Source organism: Amblyomma americanum, chromosome 1 (assembly GCF_052857255.1).
Source record: "Amblyomma americanum isolate KBUSLIRL-KWMA chromosome 1, ASM5285725v1, whole genome shotgun sequence".
NCBI lineage: Eukaryota > Metazoa > Arthropoda > Arachnida > Ixodida > Ixodidae > Amblyomma > Amblyomma americanum.
The window spans coordinates 416,665,827-416,683,793 of NC_135497.1; the positions used below are offsets into that span (position 1 = coordinate 416,665,827).

At 47.5% G+C, this 17,967-nt stretch overlaps 1 pseudogene; it reads left to right on the plus strand.

Annotated features, from left to right (window-relative positions):
• Window positions 1-14,226: 14,226 nt before the first annotated feature.
• Window positions 14,227-17,492, plus strand: LOC144124523 (uncharacterized; annotated as a pseudogene).
• Window positions 17,493-17,967: the final 475 nt, after the last annotated feature.

The window sequence follows — 17,967 nt, forward strand, 5'->3', positions numbered from 1 at the left end:
CGGTGAACAAATTTCGTTCTGTTTTGTTTGACTCTCTCCTGTATAGTGCACCTCAGTTGCAATTTCTGTCTTGTATTGTAGCCTCTCCAAAGCATTACGTTGAATGTGTTGCAATGTTTTGTAGATCATTTTCTATGTGTTGTTATGAGTGATTAGAAATTCGTCTTAAAGGTCTCTTTGCTAATAAGATTTTCGCTTGCCAACCTTCGACTCCGACCCATTCTCTGACTTGTGATCTGAGAAAGCTGGGCACCAAAGACCACTCCTCTTTGTCACTTGGTGGCTGCCTTCTGGCTGAGGTTGGCACATTGAATCGAGGGCATCTCCTGTGAGACCCAAACCGCTACCACCACACATGCCTTAAGGGTGTCCGGGAGTGCGCGCAACAATGCGCATTGCTGACATTTCAGGCGCACGCGACAGGACGCTTGGTGCTTTGCAAGCGCAGAGAAGGGATGAGTCGGAAGGCCTTCACGAAGAGGTCGTAAACACGTCAGCAGTAGAGCGATATTGTGAGGTGCCGCGGTGAAGCGGTTAGGTGAGGCCCACCGAGCAGAAGTATGGGCGGAATTTAACAGTTCAGGCTCGGAATGAAGCTGAAGTAGATAGCTGAGTTTGGCCTTCCAAAAGATCGGAAAGGAACTGGACTTGTTCAGTGGGTAAACGAAAACTCTAAAGAGGTTCGAGAAGAAATAGAAAGACAGCGCACTGAAGAATCCGCTGAGAAAGAGAGACAAAGGAAACGTGAAGGGGCACAGATGGCTCGATAAGCCGCTGAGGAAGAAGAAAAGAAACGAGAAGAAAGAGCGAATGCCATCCCTAAACGCGCGATCTTTGTGAGTTGTTACAATTGTTACAAAAATCTTTCCGGGAGGCCAGTATCACATACATCGGTGCACATTTGGATAGCCGGCGCGGTGCGGAAGGAATCTCGCCCGCTCGCCGTTGACGATTCGAGAAACAAACCGTGACTGCGACGGAGAGCGCGTATCCTTGCGCTGAGTGACGCCCTCTCCACTTCCGCCGCGCGGGGTAACGCCGGGTCAGAAAGAAATCACCCGAGATTTCTGCAAGCCACTGCCCACGCTTACCGAAAGGCGATGCGCGCACGGCAAGAAGGTGACAGAGGCAATTTTATTGAGAACGCTATCGAATATATGAGCGCCTGCCTTGACGCAGTGACAAACAGACGTGGCGCGCGCTGTATAGCAAGGACGTTTAGCGCCGTCGATCACCCCGCGCCGTATTTCTAACTAGTGTCCGAATGTGTCCGAATGTTTCACTCTACCATAGTGGACTCAGCGTATTTAGAACCAGCGTTCGGAGGCGCGTCTGCGTTCCATTTCACAGTGTACAACCTGCGTAGAGGTTCAACGCTCACAATGACACACTAATGCTTTCGCCTTCAGAGCCCGTAAGCAGTCTTAAGTGCCCTCCGAAAGTTTTTTTTTTCTACAAGTGGAAATTGTTCCCCCATTTTGTATTCTTTGACACGAGCGCTCAAATAGCTCTAATGGCGCGCTTACTTCGAAGAAGTTTCTGAATTGGAAACTTCTTTAATTGCCCGTGGACATTAATCTTGGTAGCCTGGGCCGTATTTTATAACGATGCTTCGCTTTATTATACGTTTCTGAGCTGAAAATACGTAGCAGCTGTGAGATAACTAAGAAGTTCTCTGTCACCATCTCCGGTAGCACACGTTAGTCTGACGGTATCAACGAACCAAAAGAACGAATTGGGAAATAGTTCAGAAGTGTTGTTTTGAGACAATTCTGATTCAGCAAATATCAGATCCCGTAAGTCTCCACACGGTCTCTTCTACCAAAGGAACATTACTGCATATCCCGACGGTACACATGGTATGAATAGGAAGTAAGAGATTGTTACGTTTCTTTTTAGTATTTAAATCGCTATCTGCTAGTGTTCTTTCTGCGAAAACTAAATATGAACTAGAAGAGATGTAGGGATATACTGCTAAAGTAAGGGTTGATGGTTTGGTACAGAATGCTTTTGCTACTTATCACGTAAAATCCTGTGGGTCCAAGATTCTGTTGCAGGGTTTGTCTGAAAGTTCCTGGCAATTGAAGGGTGTAAAGCAATGCATGCACAGGTCTGTAATGATGGTTTTATTTTTACGAAGTTGTTCAAAGCGAAAATCTTAGTGTATTCTCAATTGCCGGGCGTCTTCTTGTATTCTTTTACCTGGTCTAATATCTGAGAAGTATTCAGTGTGGAACTGTCGTTTTTCTTCTGCGATTTTTGTTTTGCTGACTGAATGTATGGGCTACTTTATCATACTTATGATGTTGTATTATCTTTTTTTACATGTATCCGCAGTTTCGTTGCCTTTCCGGCTGTGCCGTTCAAGCGTTATGAAACTTTGGCACGCCGGATTTCTGTTGCTTCGTTCCTTCGGCACAACAAAGTGTTAATATTACATATTAGTATTCAATGCTGTAGTGTACGGCTTCTGCACTTGGTCCGCCCGTCTCAAACGCGTGCAGGTTCTAAAGTTTGGCGTCATTTTTCTCCTGATTGTTCCTTCCAGTGCTGCAGCTGTTGCTGGCGAAGATTCTGCACACGCCTTTGCTGGTTACAGCCTGCCGGATTACAGAAAAGCGTTGGACTAGATCGGGCTGAGTTGTGTGCATTAGGCTCGGCGCAGAATGCGCGGCCAGAGCACACGTCGTCCTGCGTCATTCGGGTGAGAACGGGAGCATCAGACTGCAACACTACCACGCATGTCCGGCAAGTTCATCGTCGGCAGCGCGGTGAGCATGCGTGCGATCTCACCGGCGGCCAGATAAAAGCCTGGCGGACAGCGCACGGGGGGGATCAGCGCGGAAGCGCTGCTCGTGCACTCGCGCAATGTTGATGGATCATTCTCTGCGGGAGCGGCCCCCGGCGTGATTGGCTGCAACACCGATTGGGCGATAGGCTGTCGTTTGTGTACCACTGAGGCTCGAGTATCTTTACAGGGTTCGCTGGAGCGGAGAGTGCCCCTTTGTTTCGTCTTTGGTGTCCTAACATTGAAATTTTATTGGCAGAGCAACCAGGTTCCCTCTGGTCAATTCAGCGCAGGTTTGTGAATGTAGCTGCGTCGTTAGCAGTGTCTTTTGTGCCGGGGCTAGCGGAGTGTAGTGTGGCGTTGCTGGAATCACCGGTATTTCCCCTTCGTTGTAGCGTCGATAAGTTCGGACGCTATCGTGATGCAAGGCTGAATGGTGGGCCAGTTGGTATGACATCTCCAAGAATAATTTTGACCAGCCGACAAAAGACGAGGGACAAGAGGACAACCTGCAGAGGACAAGGCTGGACTAACAACTGAATCTTTATTGTGCACATTCCTTCGAGTAACCGGCACGCATGCGCCAAGCCAAAACAAACAACCTACGTTTAATCGCTTAAGTCAATCTCTTTCGTTGTCAGCCCAATCGACGGGGTACTGACGCAAGCTTCACAATGTTTTTCTATTAGATAGGCCTCAAGAATTTCACATCCTTTCTTGTTTTTCCGTGGCCTAAAGTGGTTACATGATTGAAACGAGTGGAACACTTCCCGGGCCATCTACTACAATGCAAGGCAAGATTGCCATCTTCACTACTACCAATTTTTGTTCGGTGCTTGCGCAGCCTTTGATCGTGATGTTACGCAGTACATACTGTGTTTGAACCGCGGTGCGGGTGCATTAGATTTTAGCGTTCTTTTGTTAGCCCGTAATAAACGGTGTTGTCTGCTGCTTGTGGTGTGTTATTCGTCGGGCGACAATGTGTCTCACGAACCCCACTGAAGAAGTAGTTGTAATCACGAGAGCGCAAAAATTTTAGCGCTCCCTAATCTCAAGACCTACTGAAATCATCAAAGATCTTTCAACAATAGGCGACGCAGGGGCTACATGTGCTGACCATCGCATAGAACTTTAACCCGGAGTGGGTGTGAAAATTATGCGGACAGTTACAGGCATCTCAAAAGGTAGAGAAGAACATACATGTCACAATGAAAATGAAATAGTGAAGTTTCTGTTGTGTGTAGGCCAACCAAGTAGTTAGTGGCTAGGTCCTTAAAGGAGGGCAACGAACTTTGAGAAGTATTCAAAATACAAAGTCACCTTTTTCTTTCTAGCGTTCTTTATTGCCTCAGGGCATAAAGGTTATGAAATGAGAAAAACCTTTTCCTACGACTGCGCTCGATCACAACCTCTCCAAGGAAACAAAATGCGGTTCGACAGAAAGGATAAATGGGTCATACCGATCAAGAGGAAATTGCCACCTGCGGCCTTGAAGTACATTTTTGCGTGTTCTGCAAAGGCGGTGCATTACTCAAAATTCTTTCCAACCTTTTCTTTTGTTTCCTCACTTTTTATACGCGACCAGATCGGGATTCAACAAACTCAGAAGCACACGCTAGAATCGAGTTTGTACCAGCAGACAAAGACTTTCAGGCCCTTCATATAACGTTTCTAATCGCGCTCTGCACGCCAGAACCTCTTTTGCGAAGTTGCTACAGGAAATAAAGGCTGACAAGAGCTCGCTTCGATGAACAAACGGCAAGACACCCTTGGAATGGACGCGCCATGCTACATTCGCAACCTTTACGCGTTATCGTTAACTCATTATGGTAAGGAGAGGCACCTTGCGAAGTGCTAGCTTTACCTTGCGCACGTGAATTACGAAAAAATGAATAAATGAAACTTTTTTTTTCTCATGCAGTGAATAGGAAGGCTTGGATTACAAAACTTTCCACCTGTGAATGTCACTTTGGGCATTTGGAGCGGTCAAATAGGTCAAGTTTTTCAGAACAACAAAACAAATATTGTGCATCTAACACCAGTAAGTGCCTAAGCATTTGCACTACCCCCTTCTGTACAGAAACACGCACAAAACAGTCCAATTAAAAGAATTAAATGGCATGCAAATGATGCCAATTTTAACAGCATACATCCGATTCACAAACGCCTCGCATATTTCACATGCGGCATGCATACTAGCTTCTCAGAGCAGTAGCAGAAGAAACCACATTTTACTTGTCTTGCACCTATCGACCATAATTTTTATTTTTTCTAGAGTGCCAGCTTGTGATGTCTCGTGGGCTCCGTGCAGGCACCGCGACCCGAGCGAAGCAATCGACGCTGGCTCTTGGCGAAAGTAGTCCCCTCTTGATTCGAAGTGACGCATATACCGGGCTTTTTTCTTTCAGGAGGTCTATGTTTGAAAAAGAAAAGAAACATGCTTTAGATTTATTTCAGGCCTGGGGCTATATTGGGGACTACGGCCGGTGACAGGTAAGAGGCGGAACGCATTTATTAGGTCGCTAATTAACAATGTTAATTAACTTTTTTCATCTTTATTTCAGGACGTACATATGTTGTATTAGCAGAATAGAAGATCGTGCTTCGAAGAGTGAAGCCAGGAAAAATAATTGAATTTTTAGCGCGCGCTACAGGTCGAGAAAAAGTCACCCTGGTAGGCTGCTTCACATCGTAACTCAGCGATATTGAGCGCTTCTGACGGCGATCGCTCCACCCCGGGCTTTGCATCGCACTGCTGACGTCACCTGAGGCCCAGACATGCGGGACGGCCGGGCCCCCTGCCAGCTTCGCTTCGCTCCGCGGCCTCGCGGGTTGCCGCCGCGTCGGAACTCAGTGCGCGCTGTCACTGTGCTTGCGATCCAACCTTAGAGTGACTGCGTTGCCGTCGTCGCTTGTGGAAGCGGAAAAAACAAAGGCTCACTCCATTCCCGCTTGTGGCTTACGACAGCATCGGACTCGAAATGGCGACAGGAGGCGAAGAAAGTTATCCACAGATGTGGACATGGTTGTCGCATATGTCTGGCGTTTCGCGGCGCAATTCTACTCTTCCAAGCACCCGGCGTGCCGGCTTCCAGCAGGGACATCGTTTGTGAGGATTCTCAACAAATTTGCTGCCCCATTTTCTGTGACGTCAACAAGGAGGCCTAAAGCATATGCAGTGGACGAAGAGCTTGAAAATCGTCGTGCTTGCGTTCGTAAGAACGAAGCCATAAGCCAGCATTCGACGAATAGCCCAGTGTGCCAGTGTAAGCACGACGTCAGTATGGAGAGTCCTTGTCAAGCACTGCATGTATCCTTTTCATGCAACTCTGCTCCAGCAGCTGAATGCGATAGGCTTTGAACGAAGGCAGGCTTTCTGTAACTGGGCCCTGATTTAAACAGATATTCTGGCTTTTTACAGAAGGTGATTTGGACGGATGAAGCGCAGTTCTATTGCCGTTCTTATGCAAACCTGCACAGTGCCCATTACTAGGCTGATGTGAACCCTCACTGGCTTCGAGCCCACGAACACCGACATAAGTGGGTAGGGAACGTTAGGTGCGCCATTTTCAAAGACTGAATCATCGGCCCCTACTTTTATGAAGAGTCACTGAGTGGGAGGGAGGACTTAGTGCGAAGAAATTCCAGAAGTGGCAAGCACATATCCAAAACGGGGCCCCGAAGGGTCCCGGACACTACCCGAAATCAAGTTCAACCTTCTCTCCCCCCGCCCCCCGCTGTTATTTTGGTAGCGCTGAGCCAACTGCCAGCACTCCTTACACCACCAGCCAGAGGTTACTGTGGGGCCCTCCTGAAAACCTCCTGGCTACGTGTCTGAGAAGTTGAATATTTCACTGGAGGCCTTCCTGTCAAAGTGTTCACGGAAGCTGGTACCAGCCCGATGGAGCGCCAGCGCATTCTTCCAAAAGCGCTGTGAAGCATCTCGATGCAAAGTTTCCACTGCAATAATTAGGAGGGTAATGGCCCCGTCTCATGGCCCCCAACGTCTCAAGACCTAGCGCCTTAGACTTGCTGGGGGCGCACATAAAGAAAATAGACGGTTTAGCATGGCTAAGAGCGAAATATCGTGCAGTATCACTAGTTATGGTGGGCACTTAAGGTCCTTACGTGCTAAAGGCATTTGAGCTACAGACCTTTACCCAAAATCCTTTGGTCTAAGGCCGTTAGACCTAAAGGCCTTTACCACAAAGGCTTTTTACTTACAGGCCTTTACCGCAACGGCATTTACTATAGAGGCATCCACCCAGGTGAAGGCCTGCCAGGTGTGCACACCTGACAGGCTGCGTGGTTATATCCACGCAGCGAGCGTGGGGGCAGAAACCAACGTCATCGGCGGTAATCAAGGAGAAAGCGCTTACCAGAAGCGCAGGCGAATGCAATGCCGCCTCACGACCGTGCTCCCGCTCCCGGGCAGTTCACGTCTTCCTGGTTACTTTTGACAAAGAAGGTACGTAGCTACAACCGGCGGCAAAATAAGTCAGGGCATGCGACAGGCGTCCAGAATCAGGTAAAACTGTTAGACATTTGTTGATAGACATTTGTGGTACAGAGGGAGACAGATTAGGTTTCAAGTTTAGCAAGGAAAAATCTGCACTCATGACATTTAACGATGAGGGCATCGAGCATAGAATACAGGAGTTCACGCTAGAAGTAGTGGATGAGTGCAAGTATCTTGGGGTGTGGATAAATAACGGTGCTGAGTTTATGACAGAGCCTGAAAAATATGTCAAGAATAAAGCTAGTAGGAACGCAGCTGTCATGAAAAATAGGGCACTGTGGAATTATAATGGGTATGAAGTGGTAAGAGGGATCTGGAAAGGGGTGATGGTTTCTAGCCTAACTTTCGGCAATGCGGTCCTGTGCGTCAGACCAGATGTTCAAGCAAGGTTAGAAATCAAACAACGCGGTGTAGGGAGGCTAGCTTTGAGAGCACACGGCAATGCACCAAATCAGGGAATACAGGGTGATATGGGATGGGCGTCGTTCGAGAGCAGAGAAGCAAGCACTAAGATAACATTTGAGGAGCGATTGAGAAAAATGGGGCAAAGCAGTGGGCTATGAAAGTTTTCAGATACCTGTAAATAAGGAATGTTGAAACGAAATAGAGAAAGCGAACAAGAATATTGACAAGCAAATATCCGGACAGCAGTAGGGGGGCAAATCAGCAATTATCGGTTAAGAAAAATGTTAAAGAAACAGAGAGAGCTTTGAGGAAAACAGGGGTGTTTACGAAATCGGCACTGGGAGAATACAGGATCTTTAAGCAGGAAATTGCCAAAGTCAATAGGTATGATAATTGTAGGGGAAGCTGTTTGTTGTTTGAGGTCAGGGCGGGAGTTTTGCGGACTAAGACATATAGAGTCAGGTACCACGAGACAGACACGTTGTGCGTTGCGTGCGGAGAGAAGGAGGAAACGGCTGAACACTTCATACTTTTCTGTAAAAAGCTTCATGCTACAGTATAAAGCAGCGGGGCTGATTTATCCAAAGCATTTGGGTTTAATGTCAGTGAAGGAAAAGTAGATTTTAAGCGGGTAGAAGTAACCAAGCGAAGCTTTTCTGATTGGTGGCTAAAATCAAGAGAATAGTAAAATTTCAAAGTCATGGCTAGGTGGCTTGAACCACCGCCCGATTTAAAGGGTTCAGCTTTATCCATCCATCCTGCATCGCCGCGCCGTCTGACGTTGTACTCCTGGAGTAGACACATCGCAGTGCGCGTCTTTTCATGCTCACTGCCGTATCTTTTTTCTCGCTTGCAGCGGACTAGCTGATTGCATGCAGCGTTAGGCGGTAGCGGACGCTTTCTCGCTCGAACATCGGTGGGTGCATGGCAAGGGTGAAGTAAGGTCCCTGTATTTTTCAAAGGCAGCGCAAACTCCTCCTCTCCTCGCCCTTCCCTCTCGGCCGCCATTAGTGAGCGAAGCGCGCGGCCGCTACCGCACGCTTCATTTCGTATCGCATGCGGCGCGTTAAAGCGCTTGCTTGAAACGCGACTGTTCTGGGCGCATTTTCACAAAGCTGTTCATACGTAAAATATCGTAAGATATGTAGTACCTTCAGTTATTAGCAGAATCTCCGTCGCTCAGACGAGGAAAACGAAATGAGAGCAAGTTAAACGCAATCCTAAGCAGTTTTACTACTGCTGATTTTTTCTCGCAATGGAATGGTGTTCTGTTCACCTGACGTATTAACGGAAACAAAGAGCTACATCAGACCATGCACACAAAACACAGTCTACAAAGTTACAAGTTTGGTCAAAACTAGGAAAAAATAATAAAAGCGCAAAACATATAAATGACCAATGAATAATAAACTCTCCTCTAATTGTACATGCACGCAGAAAATTCGTAATGAAATAATGGGGACAAATGTAAAAAGTTGTAACTAAAATCACACACACAAAAAAATAAGAACGCCCGAAACTCGCTAACAGATAAACATATAGGGAATGCGAAAAAATATTCAGTAATAGGCTTAAAGAACAAAAACGCAGTTAAAATCATAGTTACGTCGGTTTCCATAAGGGCTGCTTGGCAGTATATTGCAAGTTACATTGCTTTGGTGAATTGGTGGTACGTACACGATCGTCCAGTCTGCCTTGAACGCCGCTCTGCGTGGCCAGCGCTCCACGGAGCTCTTCTCGAGGGCGCCTGGGGAACTAGCGCGCAAGCGCAGTGATAGCTGTAGGTGGGGTCTCATCTGCGTCGTCTGCTTAAGCGCGGCGGCTCAGCAAAGGCGCGCTTTCTTTGCGGTAAAGCTACCTTGGGTCTTGCTATGCGCGCGTAAATCTAGAGTCCGGCACGGTTCCCGAGAGGCGCAGCAACTGCGCTTGGTTCTGTGCAGCACGTGGTATATCGGGGGCAGTTTCTTCTCGTATTTTTTTTTTTTTTCACGCAATCACAAAAGTAATGAATATCACGGGTAAACCTTGCTCCCTGCCTGTGCCAAGTCTCCAAGCTGTGGTGGCATTTCCACAAATTAGTTGCTCAGCTCCTTCGTGCCGAGCAGCTGGAATATTCTCGCGGCTCATACGATTGTTTTCATCAACTCAGTTGTGCGGCGCAAAGTCAGCGAGGAATTCATGTTGCGGCCCGACATAAGCGCTTTCATTTTGCGAAACGTTCGATTCGTTACTATCTTGAAAAGAAGAATGTGAAGAAATTGGGAAATTCAGGGGAAAAGTGTCATAGCATACGTTTGTTACCTGCACCGCAGCCTTCATGCGTTAGGGAATTTAACTCGTCTATGCGCCGCCCAAAACTGCTGGGCGTTTACAAATTTCTTCGTGCTGTTCATGCAAACAGATAAAAAACGGTATAATTGAATGTTTAGTTAAGTTCATGCCGGGTATTCGGTGCACCGAAGAATCAGCGTGGAATAATTTTAACCCGCTGTAGGACTGCAATTAGTGTATATTACAACTCCGAAGGCATTTATAACATAAGAACTAATTTGACTCCGAATTGAATGCAGTCAGCTTCCCTTGTGGTCTCCAACGGATTAGAAATCTTTTTCTTGAGCCATTCAAACACCTTCAAATTTCTGAATGTGTCTATTGTCATTCCTTCTTTCATGAGAATGCTCCTTCTTTTTCTGCAAGCGAGCGCTGATTGAAGCCTCAATCTCTTTTTATCGCCGCGCTGCAGGAGACCCGCATACCGGATGTGCTTCATATTTTTCTTGGCATAAACCTTAAGAACGGACCTCAAAGTTTCCGCTTTTTGTCAAATAGCAGCAAGTGTGACTGCGATTGGAAAGCTGTCAGGGCATCCTGCGGTCTAGAGCCGAATGCGGCTCTTTTCCGGAGTCGCAGAATACATGAAAGTATACGGTAAAAATCGCGCTATCTTTATATTGCCCGTAAACACTTCGTCATCCGCAATTCGCCGCGGTATGATTTTTTTATCGTTGCACGATAACGTGGCTGAATATGCGATGCAGTTCTGCATTCCTTTGTTCTCTCACGACTGAAGCACAATGCCAAAAGTACCGCAAAATGAAAGAATTAAGACGTATTGTGGATATATGTATAAGAGGATATTCTCAGCGTACTATTGCTGCGATTACCAAACGTACTCTTGTTACTGTAAACCGCATAATTCCGGCGTACAGGAACGAAGGACGCATTGAAGAAGCCCCTCGGCAACCCCGTCGCCGGATGACTACAGCAGACCGGGATATGCATATTAAACCAGCTGTAGCAGATCAGCCGACCACTTCAGTCCGGGAAGTGAAGGCTGAGCTCGGACTTGACAATGTTTCGGTAACAGTGAAGCGACGCCTCTATCAGGTAGGGCTCAAAAGTAGAACGGCTGCTAGGAAGCCACTCCTGCGTGCTGAGAACAAGGCGAAGCGGATGCATTTAAAGCAGACAGCTGGGCTAGTTGGTGATCTTTAGATTCAATGCACATGGTAACTGCGCTAGAGACACGGACAAAGATAGTAGGACACTTGGCGGCACATTGCAAACGATGTAAGGATAAATGTTCTACGATATTTAATCAGACCAGGGTCATTTTTGTAAGCTCAGATCAAAAACAACGCGAAATACTGGAAGCATTCCTCATTAACATATAACGACAGCCTTGCGTAAGCAACCAATCGGTATCACTGTCATCTGAAGAAATAGATTTCCTGAACAAGAAGGTGCCGTTGCACATGCGCTTTAGGGTGTGATCTGATGTACACGTTTGCCTATATATTCATGTGCCTGTCTGGAATAAAGCCAGTTGATGTTAGCGTTCGTGGTGTCCTTCTATCTTTGTCCGTGTCTCTAGCGCAGTTACCATGTGCATTGAATCTAAGCGGATGCAGTTCGCCCAGGAGCACGCTGACTGGTCTGTGGCTGATTGGAAGCGTGTGGTTTTCACAGACGAGCCAGCGTTCACTACACGGTGGGATCAAATAGCGCGAGTTTGGCGCCCCATCAGTACGCGGTTCGTGTAAGCATGATCGTAACCCTCCAAGAAACATTAGCTTGCATGTGGATTTCTGTCGCTACATTTCGCAGCACCAGCTAGCTCTGATGTTAGTTCGGAGTTCGTGGTAATGTCTTGTAGTCGAGATCAAGGGGGAGGATGCAACTGCGTAGTTAGCTGCTGCTATCGAAGGGCGGTAGTTGGAGAACGATCTCCGTCGTGTTGGTGAAAAATAAAAAAAAGTATTTCATCCAATAGCGTTAGAAGTCAAGTACTCAGGAAAAAGCGGCGTCCGTCCATGTCACGAAAATCCCTGATTGGTCGCAAAAATAACGCGACCTTGTGAAGTCATCACAACTAGATTCCTGATTGATCCATAGAGGCCACGTGACCTTGTGACGTCCTAACAATCAAACTTCTTATCAGTGCACAGGGGTCATGTGGCCTTGTGCCGTCATCATAACCTGCCAACCAAAACAAGAGACAAGTTTCTCACAGGTTCTGTGCAATCCGCCTTCAGTGGTGGGTGACACCACCGCAATCTTCTTCTGCAATATCCTTGGACTCAAGACAGTATCTAAAGGCCAGTTGGGCGTGTAGGGACACCCTAGCCAAAAGAGGAGTGCAGGCGCGCGAGGGATCTTTAATGCTGTGGCATTATACTCTCAACGGTATGTTAAGCGTCCGCCAAGTTTTTTTTTTAACATTCCCCATCTTGTTGGCACCTGTTAATTTATAGGGGTCCCATATAACGCACACAGGTTTAAAAATCGGCGCATTACTGACATATAGTATTCACATAGCCGCTTTTAGGCCTTATAGCTTAAGTTATTCGTTAAATGGACAAGTTAAATGGACGCTGAGAAAGGCTCCGCCAGTTTCTGTTCTTAATAAAAGGAAGATGCAGTGCGCGCGCGTACACACACACGCCCACACGCACACCCACACACTTTCCCGCAAGGCTATGCTGACTCCTTACATATACCAAGAAAGGACGTCGTCACCTATATTTTGAACTGCATGAACGTGCAGGCGTGCCACCAAGATCCATGTCTGAAAATCTACGTCGACGACACGCTGGCTACCCGCAAAACTATCCGCCGATGGCAACAGCAGTGTTTTGTTGCTAGGTAATCTAAAACTTACAGTGGCGGTCACGAGCATGCCGCTAGAAACCGGCACTGAACAAATTGTCTTCGAACATGGTTTTGAAACATTGGTGCTTCTTTCGCACGTCTGTCGGTTTACCTATGTTAAACCCATACCAAGTTTTGCGCTCAGTGTTCCTTTAACAAACCACCAAACATATGATGAATTAGAAACTATGAGTAGTCACAATGAGCAGGATATGTTGCAGGGCAAGCTGGTTTAACATACTCAGAGAGGCGGCACTGGCAGACGAAGCACGAAGAAAAGGTGAGAGTCAGCGCAACTGTATGTCTCGTGCCATCTTCGGCCGTCGTCTGCCAGCGCTGCCCCTTTGAGTAGTTAAATGAATTTTTCTTTCTCAGTGGTTTTTCCTGTTGTGACCAGCGCGAACAGAAGGCAATCCTTTCCCGGAGGTATATGCCGCGACTCATCCAGAGAGTAGTCGCCAGTGGGCGGAGTTCAGTGACTTTTTGGGGGCAATCACAAAAGATGGCCTCGGACCTCTCGTGAGGATCGACGGTCGATTCATGGCCGCGAGCTACTGCTCCATTCTTGATAATATTTATGGCTTATGATTTTAATAGGGTTTAACTTCCCAAAGCGACTCAGGCTATGAGAGACGCCGTAGTGAAGGGCTCCGGAAATTTCGACCGCCTGGGGTTCTTTAACGTGCACTGACATCGCACAATACACACGCCTCTGGAATTTCGCCTCCATCGAAATTAGACCGTCGCGGCCGGGATCGAACCCGCGTCTTTCAGGCCAGCAGCCGAGCGCCATAACCACTCAGCCGCCGAGGCGACTTATATTATTGACAATGTTGCGTTGCCATTCCTTGTGGATGAAGCATATCTACAACAGGACTTCATCCTCCAGCAAGGCCGCGCTCCTGTGCACGCGTCGAAGCTGGATTCCTCTTTCCTGCAGCAGCGTAGTGTTTCTGTGCTCGAATGGCCACAACAATCCCCGGACTTGAATATTATCCAGAACTTGTGGGAAAACATCCAAGTAGTGTTGTGCTCCAGCAGACTACACGACTTGTCGTCAGACAACCTTTGGTCTGCCGTGCAAGAGCGCTGGCACGAACTCAGGGCGAACACTGAGCTCGGCGACACCACTTTACGGATCATTTCCAGATGGGTCGAGGGCACGGTGTAAGAGTAGGCTAGGTGAGCGAACGGCAAGGGAGAGGCGCCGCTCCGTGCCGGGGGGATAGTGCAGTAGTTAGCCGGCAGTTCAAGAGAGGGCGCACCAAACTGTGGCCCGCTATAGGGAATTTCCATGCACACGTGTGCCCATCATATTACCCGCGTAGCGGCTGTTACGCGCCTTTTCCCGTCCGGATATCGCTTTTGTGTGGGTCGTGTTTATTGCTGATGCACTGGTGACATGGGGAAGTGCTTCGTGCCGTTTTGTAAGACAGGCTACAAGTCTTGTGGGGAAAAGTTATCACTTTTCAAGCCACCGAATGACGACGCCAGGTTGGAGGCATGGAGAAGAGCAATCCCGCGCAAAGATCGCGTGCTGCAGCGGACGGACTGTGTTTGTGAGAAACATTTTGCTCCTCATTTTATTCTAAAAACGTGGTCCTCCGAAATTGATGGTCACGTTCTGATGTCAGGGAATAGAAGAGCCGGCCTAACAAAGGACGCTGTGCCTTCAATTTTCGAAGGAGCACCGAGTTACCTTTCCAAGAAGATCACGAGTCCCCGAAAAAGAGTGAAGCGGATAGAGAAACCTGCGGCAACTTCTGTGCGTCCCCCGAATTACACCAGCATATCTGAGGGCTCATCACATGGTGCGGAAGTGTCCAAGACCGCAGCCACAAGCCACGAAGAGGAAAACAGCGATGGCATTGAAGCTCTAAACCACTCTTTATTGGACGACTTATTCGACTTCGCAGCGAACATGTGCTTACCAAGGTCATCGTGGGCAGTACATCGGATCGATGAAGAGGGGGCCAAACACGTTCTGGTCATTGCTGCTCGCATAGTGTACGGTTACGGAAGCTGCTGTATATTTAATAAGAAGTCTTTGCACGTAAACTCAGATATGGTGGTCCAAGCCTACATTTTCGACAGGCCAGTCGACTGCACAGCAATAGGAATCAGCCCGTCTGTCTCAACAACATCTGATCTTGAGAGCATGGTAAGAACGGTTGACAATGCGAACGTTTGCTGCGGCGGACAGAGTTTAAAAAGCTTTCCGTCTGTGCTGCCAGAATGTGCTTATGTGGACAACGAAAAAAAGTGGAGACATAACAAATGCCCGTTATTATCGCCTGCAGGTGGCATATGTCGGCCATGCAGTGGCCTCCACAAAACATTGCAATTGCATGCTGATCGCCAAATGGCAAGGGCCAAACAGAAAGTACCGCTTCAACGGATCAGGCTTTCTGCTGTCAGGAAAGGTGTAGCGTCTGCCCAACTTCAAAGAATCAACGCATTGCGCCATGCAAAAGCCACTGTACTGCGGTCTCAAGCACGACTTTTAGCACGAAACAAATTGCTTATGAATCAGCTGAAAAACTGTCAGCAAGAATTCGCAAAAGTGAAAGAGGAAGGGCTCGAAGAGAAGCTATAAAGTGTTGATTTACCTGCAGCACAGTTGCTTCTTGTAAAGGAGTGCATTGCTGCAGCTAAATGCACGACGAAGCAGAACAGAAGGTACACTGACGACTGGCTGCTGCTGTGCCTTTTGCTAAGCATCCGAAGCCCTACGGCATACTCTTTTCTGCGCAGCAATGCCATATTACCTCTGCCATGCGTTTCCACTATCAGGAAGTACATCAGCTTAGTGGGGCTGAAGTGTGGTTTTGACGAAGCGTTTTTTAAGGCCCTTAAAATGAAAGTTTCCCCGAAACCAGCATTTCAACGAAGAGGGATCCTCATTCTTGACGAGATTCCAGTCAGAAAGGAGATCACGGTGAACTCACGAACAATGACATATGCCGGGCTTGTTGACTTTGGTGAGAAGAACAGCCAAAGCAATGAGCCGGCTGATCACGGGCTCGTTTTCGCCTTCGCACCGTTCGGAGAAAAATACTTGTAGCCAGTGGCTGTGTTTGCCTCCAAGGGACCTACGAAAGGGACGCTCCTAGCACAGCTACTGCTTCAGTGCATTGTACACTTAGAAGAAGCGGGCCTTTTAGTAGATGGTGTTGTTTGTGATGGTGCCTCTACTAATAGAGCAATGTGGAGACAGCTTGGAATCAGCGGTGCTCTGGGGCATGTTGTAAATGCCTTTGATCATCCACTGGATACATCGCGAAAGGTGCATGTCTTCGCAGACGCACCTCATCTCTTCAAGTGCATACGCAATCGTCTGTTTGACAAAAAAGTGTTGAAGAAAGGCGGAAAGTTCATTAAATGGTCTTGCTACGACGCCCTGTTTGTAGCAGACACCAAAAACGCTACTGAGCTGAGAGTATGCCCAAAATTGACGTACAACCATGTTAATCGTTCCAACATGCTTAAAATGACAGTGAAATTGGCAACCCAAATTTTCAGCAATTCCGTAGCAAAAGAAATTTTGTTTTACGAACGTAGAGGAGCACCTCGGCTGTTTAATGCAAACCGACCGTTGAGTTCAAAATATTTATGAACAACTTATTTGATGCCCTGAACCGGCGCTTTCCAGGACAAGGTCTGACTCTAGATTGCAATAATCTTAAAGTTCTTGAGAGTGCCTCTGATTGGCTTGACGAATGGGAGGAAGAAGTTGCAAAAGGAGAAATTCCTCAAGATCTCTTCCTAAGCCGGTCAACTGCGGAAGGATTAAGGGTGACGCTCAAATCTGCTCGTGAGCTGTCAATCTACCTGTTGAAAAAGTGCGATTTCAGGTATGTGCTGACCGGAAAAATGAATCAAGACCCGTTGGAATGTTTTTTTGGTGTTATTCGACAAGCGGGTGGCCAAAACGAACATCCAACTTTCCCAACGTTCTTGCAACTGTACCGTATGCTGTCGCTTTACTCCCTCCTGAAGCCACCGCGGTTTGGTAACTGTTCAGCTTCCGAGAAAGAACAGTACGGCGTTGTGACTTTGGCTGACTTTAAGAACGCATATAACAGCTCAGCATCGAAGGAACTGAACAAGCTGGACCAGCTGAAAGAGCGGCTCGACGGCCTAATCGATGAAGGGAGCTGGGAGTGCGATGAAGTGTTTGTGTGTGATGATAAGGATGTAAGTGTTGTTGAGTGTATAATTTATTATGTTACAGGGTTTGTATCCAGGAAAAGTTTCAATCAGACCACCTGCACTACGTGCAAGAAAGCACTGGAGGGTCAGAAAGGCTTGTCAAAGGAGCCCGAAGCTGAGCTCGTTAATTGCAAAACAAGGGGCGGACTCACGCACCCTAACTTGCACCTCTATCAGCTTTTTATGGAAGCTGAAAAATTTTTCTCTATATACGCGAATCTGGGAGATGCCTACGATAAAACAATTGATGCTGTACTAGAGAACTTCGCTTTCCCTTGTACTATCCACAGGGAGGACATTCTCGCCAAGCTACTCCATTATTATATAAGCCTTCGTATGCGTCAGTACTGCCGTCAGTTGAAACGCAAGCACGTTGAAAAAGGCCAGGACTTGCGTAAAATGTCCAAACTTGGGTGACCACAAGCAGCCGAGCTGAGTGTACTGTTTGTTATTTTGATTGTATACACAACAGTGGAATTTAGGTGTTCCGTGCGTAATCCAGTTTTGCAGTGACTAATTTTTGCTTCATGTGTGAAATAAACACATAAGGTTCTACCTGGGTTTTAAATTTTTCTGGGCTACGGAAAACACCCACTTTCATCCTCACAGAAATCGCATGCAGTTCTCGCGTAACAGAACTACGGCATGCGTTCAGCCGCTTTCACAAACAGACGATGATTCACAGTATAACAAACGCCTAAAAAATCTGCTGACCGCAAGTTTTCCTGGAGCTGCATACGGAGACGCTGTGCTAAAGCCACGAACGGCGCCGCTACGGGCACAAGTTGGAAGCGCCATCTGTCCAGCGAGAAGGAAGCACAATAGTATAGTCCGAGGGCTGGTGGCGGCGTTCGCTCACCTAAGCTATGTCTTTCACCGTGTTCGAGGGTGG